The sequence below is a fragment of the Theobroma umbraticum genome, unplaced genomic scaffold, assembly GCF_002168275.2.
Source record: "Theobroma umbraticum cultivar Fairchild unplaced genomic scaffold, ASM216827v3 scaffold_743.0, whole genome shotgun sequence".
Taxonomy (NCBI): Eukaryota; Viridiplantae; Streptophyta; class Magnoliopsida; order Malvales; family Malvaceae; genus Theobroma; species Theobroma umbraticum.
Window position 1 is genome coordinate 79,544 of NW_018397307.1, and position 6,491 is coordinate 86,034.

Below are 6,491 nucleotides of genomic sequence, written 5' to 3' on the forward strand. Positions count from 1 at the left end.
TTTTTTTTTTATTTTTGACCTGTTTAAGAATCCCACCATATCCTAGTTTTGAGGCATCTGTTTCAACTATCTTAGGTGCATCAGGGTTGGCTAGGTGTAGGCATGTGAGTTCTTTTACATGTCTTTTTATTTGTTGAACTATCTCAGTATGGGTATTTGTCCATGGAACAGGGTTCTTTTTGAGTCTTTGATATAAAGGTTTACAGATTTTGCTTAATCCAGGGTAAAAATCAATAATATAATTATGGCTTCCTAAAAACCTTTGCAATTGGGTCTTGCCTAATATTTTATCAGGAAAGTTCTCAGCAAAATTTATTGACCTTTCAATGGATGTTATAGTTCTTTGGGTTATATAATATCCTAAAAACCTGATTTTAGTTTGGAATAAACTAATCTTGGATTTAGAAATGACTAAACCATTTCTTCTTATAATATTGATGAAGATTTTGAGATGCCTGAAATGTTTTTCCAAGTTTTCCAAAAAAACTAAAACATCATCTATATATACAATGGTAAATTGAGACTATGGGTTAAAAATTTCATTCATTATCTTTTAGAATTCTAATGGCGTATTTTTTAAGCCAAAAGGCATTACATTCCATTCATACTGTCCAAAAGGGACAGTGAAGGCTGTTTTGTATCTTTCACTTTCTTTAATCTGTATTTGCCAAAATCTATATTTCATGTCAAATTTTAAGAAGATTTTTACATTACAGAGTTTTTGAAGTAGGTCTTTTTTTATTGGGGTTGGATATCTAATCCATTCTAAGGCTTTGTTTAATGGTTTATAATTAATTACTAATCTTGTTATTTCTCTTTCTATTTTTGCATTTTTAATGATATAGAAAGCAGAATAGCTCCATGGTGAAGTGCTTTTCCTAATTAATTTTTTGTCCAATAAATCTTGGATTTCTTTTTTACAGAATTCCTTCATTTCTTTGTTCATTTGGATTGCCCTGGCTTTTGTTGGAATTTTCTTTTCATCAAAATCTTTTGTATAAGGTAAGGAAACTTGATGTTTTTTCCTTTCTTGTAAAGCATTTGGAATACCAGAACAAATTGTTTCTTCAATTTTAATTTTGATTTTCTTAATTTGTTGTTTAACTTCTTCAGTATTTGGTTGTTGGTTTATTTTTTCAAAAGAAATTTCTTCTTGTAAGTAGGTGACTTGCTATTGTTTATAGTTTATTAATGAATTAATTTGATTTGTGTGAATTGATAAGGATTTTAATAAATTAAGATTTCTTATTTTAGGTTTCTCTATAAAAGGAAATTTTTTTTTTGTTTTTAATATTTTAGTGGTTATCCCTTGGTGAGTAACTTTATATGGTTTTAATATTGATATACAAAGGGTTCCTAAAAGGATATTTTGAGTTATGTTTTTGACTATTAAAAATGGTGTTTTAAACTTGATTCCTTGATTAAGGATTTCAGCATTTGATATTTTATACATTATTTTGAGTTTTTCACCATTAGTAGTTTTTAATCCTTCTAAAGTTCTGTCATAAAATTTTGTAGGAATTATTCCTTCTTTTATACAGTTATGATCAGCACCAGTATCAAAAAGTGCTATTGTATCTAATTGAAATTCTTCATTGATTAAAATTATAATTTTTATTAAATATCTTTGGATGGATACTTCTGTGAGTACCATCATGTATTCTTGAGTATCTAACTTTTCTGTTTCAGATTCTAAAGTGTTTTGTTCTATTTTTGTGTTTTTGAAGATTTCAGTATGTTTCCTAAGTTTTTGTTGTTCCCTTTTGAGTTCAATTATTTCTAATTTGATTTTTTTTATTTCAGAATTTTGTTCTTCTCTAGTTATCTTGTTGAAGAAGACTGAGATGTTGTTTGTATTTCATCTGTTTGTCATTCATCTATTTGTAATTCTTCTAGGGATTCTGAACAAGTTTCTATATCAGTTGTGGATTCTAGTAATATTTCATTGATTTTTTGTTCAATTTTTCTCTTAATTGGAGTTGATTAATTGTTTTTTTAATTTTGCAATATTTGGATATATGTCTTTTTTTTCCACATTTAAAGCACCTTATCGTTTTATCTATTTTGTTAGATCCTTTATTTTTTCTTTTTGATTTTCTATATTTTTTGTATTTTGGAGTTTTGTAATATTCATGGAGATTTTTCTTATGTTTTCGATGTTTCATAGGTTTTGTAGAACAACAGTTTTTTGAAGAAGGTTCATACTTAACATCAAACTGTTGATAGAATGAGCCTAATTCTTTTGCACACAATTTCCTTTCTTTTTTCAATTGTCTTTGTAATTTTAGATCTTGACAGATTTTTAATCCTTCCTTTTGAGTGAAGCCGATGAGTTCACCGTATGTAAGGTTTTCATAGGGTATAATTCCTTTGTAATTATCTCTTATTTAATTCCTAACTTTTTCTCCTAATAATGTTGGGAGTCCGGCTAAGAATTTTTCTTTTCAGAAAGGTTGATTGTTGTCAGATCTTTACATTACTCTTGGCATAAACATATCTTTATACCATTTGAAGTTTGTTAACTTTTTACATTTTAAATTGGATAATAATTATGAATTTCTATCCTTGAGATGAGAAGAATCTCTTATAAAATGTCTGGATATTGAGAAGATGAGAGTCATTACAACATCTTGAATCTCTCTTCCTTGATTATCTAAGATAACATTTCCTTCATTATCTTTCTTAACTGCTTTTAATATCTCTTGTTATTGATTTAATGTTAAATAACTATCTCACCATCCTTTTAGCTGTCCGGTAAACCCAGCAACTAAAAGATGAGCTATTGCATGATCTGTGATTTGACCAGTTTGATTTTGAGTTTTGTATACATTGGAAACCATTATCATTTGTTAGAGTGTACTGAGGATATTATATTCAGACATTCCATCTATGTTCCATTTATAAATTGTATTAGCATTATATTTGTTTTGAAAGGTTTGTTTTTCTTCAATATTAATATCTGAGGCTGTTATTTTGGGATAATAAAGTTTCAGAGGTTCTTTCTAGATCATTATATTAATTTGTTGATCTTCTCTACTGTTTTGAGAAGAGTTATCTAAATCATTATTAATAGCATTGATCATGTGATTTTGTCTTTGGGGAGTGTCTGCTACTACTCCTGAGTTTTGGCTTTCTAAAGCATTAATTCTGTCTTATATTTCTTTTAAAAATTGATTTTGTTCTGTCTGTTGGTATTTCTTTGGAGTTTCAAAAGGTATGACTACTGGTTGATTTGATATTCCTGTTTTTTGTGACATTTAAGTGTTTTGAGATTGAGGTTGGTTCTGTATTAATGTTTCTATACTTTCTAATTGTTCTAAGATGGTATGTACGTTTAAATTTGTATAATTATTTTGTTCCACTATCATTTTTATGTCTTTTGAGGTAATAGTTTCTCCTAAATCTGGTGATCTCATTCTTAAAGGAGTTGCTCTTATACCTATGTTTCTATGTGAATACTGCAATTCTATTAAGGGAGGATGTTGAGTTTCTATTTCTCCTTTATTTTTTTGCCATTTATTTATGATTTTTATAGTATTTATTTGACGTTTGCCATAATGTTCAAACCATTCAAAGAATTCGATTAAGATTTTATTTTTTTCCATAAAATTATAATATTCTTTTAAAATTTTATCTTTTTCTTGATCATATTTTTTTAAATAATTTTTTTTTGTTTTTTTAGAAGAAAAATGTTTTCTACACCATTCTTTATAAATTTCAAATTCTTTTTCCAATACAAATATTTCTGGATCATTTTCTTGATTTGTGGGTAAGTTTGGGTTATTTGTCATGGATGAATATGTTGGAGACATATTTGAGGAATTTGAAGGTGTGTTTTCTTACCTATTGTAAACGGGTTGGGATATTTCAGAAGAGTTATTTATACTTTGTAAATTTGTTCTGACAGAGGGTATTGAGGATACAGAAGCTTTAGCTGTTCTAAAGTTTGTACCGATGGTAGATAGGGCTTCTATATTGATGGTTAAGTTTGTAGCAAAAGATTGTCTAGAAGGTATTCTTGGTGGCCTATTGAAGACAAGTTCTACCGTACCATCTCTGTATTCTGCTACATGATTTATTTTAGTATTTTGTACAGGAACATGATTAGTTACTTATTCTATTTTTCATTTGTTTGGAAGTTGAACTTCATGCCATTAGATAGTCCTAGGTTAATGTATGGGACCTATTTATATCTGTTTGCATCAATAATGTTTCTTCTTTTAGGCTATGGATTAAAGCTTTTGTATTTATGACAGAGTACATTGCTTTGTAATATAGTCTATAAACCACGGTTAATGGTTCAGATCTTGGCATCATTTTATAATTGTGTGTTTGGATTTGCAATGTTAATGAATTTAGAATGTTTCTGTCTTTTAACGAGACCATGAATTTTAAAAGCCAATTAAAATGCATTAGCCCCCTACAGAGGCTTATTTCTACAATTCCTAATAGGGAATCATTAAAATGAAGATGTCTTTTATCTTTTAATACTATGAGTATTGAGGTATCTAACCCTTCTTTTGTGAGAGGTTTGGCTCCTACTTGTATTAATACAAAATAGATATAATTATATTTTTGGGTCCTGAGTTTATTAATTGTTTCTTGATCCAAGAGTTGGATATTTTCATACTAGTTTTGCATGGGTATCCCCTTGTCTTTAGTTTTAATTAAATAACCACAAAAAGAATTTAAATGCAATGTATGAAATGTTGATGATTTGTAAATTTGGTTTTGTGGTACTCTAAGTGTTTCTTGATTATCTATCTCTTGAATTATATTTTCATAATATATGTTTTCCTCATTGATTGTTTGAGTTTGGTTCGATTATAAGTTGTTTTAACTAAAAATGTAAAAAAATTTCACTTAAAATCAATCATAAGATAATAAAATCATTTAAAGTAAGTAATTAGGCTTTCGAAGGCATGATTGACTATAAATGGACTTTTCTTGTCAACGAAGGGCTTTCGTGTAATGTTTTTCATGGTAAATATTCAATTATAATATGTTTTAACTAAAAATGTAAAAAAATTTCACTTAAAATCAATTATCAGATGATAAAACCATTTAAAGCAAGTAATAACGCTTTCTAAGGCTTTAGTCACTATAAAAGGACTTTTCTTTCTAATGGATGGCTTTTGCTTCACGTTTTCTGAAGCAAACAGTTAATTATAATAATTGTTAACCAAAAATGTAAAAAATTTAACTTAAAATCAGTTATAAGCTTATAAAACTATTTAAAGCGTATAAGAAAACTTGTAAGAATGCAAGTAATAAGGCTTTTGAAGCCTTAAGTTACTACAAAAGGACTTTGCTCTCCAATAGATGGCTTTTGCTTCACATTTCTTGAGCCAAACATTCAATTATAGTCCATTTTAACCAAAAATAGAAAAAAATTCAACTTAAAATCAATTATGAGATTATAAAACCATTTAAAATGAATTATAAGGCTTTCAAAGGCTCGAGTCACTGTAAATGTACCTTTCTTATTGACAGGTGCCTTTCGATTCATGTTTCTTGAAGCATACATTACATTATAACAAATTTTAATAAAAAATGTAGCAAAATTCAACTCAAAATTAATTATGAGATTATAAAACCATTTAAAGCAAATAATAAGGCTTTCAAAGGCATGGGCAACTATAAATGAACTTTTCTTGTCAATAAATGGCTTTTTCTTCATGTTTCCCAAGGTAGATATTCAATTATAATCTCATTTAACTAAAAATGTAAAAAAAAAATTAAACCTAAAATCAATTGTGAGATTATAAAATCATTTAAAGCAAGTAAGAAGACTTTCAAAAGCTTGAGTCACTATAAATCGACTTTTCTTGCCAATGGATTGCTTTTGCTTCACGTTTGCTGAGCAGTCATTCAATTGCAATACATTTTAAACAAAAATGTAAAAAAAAAATTCAACCTAAAATCAATTATGAGATTATAAAACTATTTAAAGCCAGTAATAGGGCTTTCAAAGGCATGAGTGACTATAAATGGACTTTGCTTGTCAATGGATGGCCTTTGCTTCATATTTTTCGGGGTAGACATTCAGTTATAATATGTTGTAACCAAAAATGTAATAGAATTCAACTTAACATCAATTATGAGATTATAAAACCAGTTAAAGCGAGTAATAAGGCTTTCGAAGCCATGAGTGACTATAAATGGACTTTTCTTGCCAATGGATGGATATTTCTTCATGTTTCCAAAGGCTGACATTCAATTATAATATGCTATAACTAAAAATGTAATAGAGTTTAACTTAAAATCAATTATGAGATTATAAAATCATTTAAAGCGAGTAATAAGGCTTTTGAAGGTATGAGTGACTATAAATGAACTTTGCTTGTCAATAGATGGATTTTGCTTCATGTTTCCCAGGGTAGACATTTAATTATAATATGTTGTAACCAAAAATGTAATAGAATTCAACTTAAAATCAATTAGGAGATTATAAAACTATTTAAAGCGAGTAATAAGCCTTATGAAGGCAT

General features: G+C 27.9%; 1 pseudogene; it reads right to left on the reverse strand.

Annotated features, from left to right (window-relative positions):
* Positions 1–553: 553 nt before the first annotated feature.
* LOC149526194 (uncharacterized) lies at positions 554–2,882 on the reverse strand (annotated as a pseudogene).
* Positions 2,883–6,491: the final 3,609 nt, after the last annotated feature.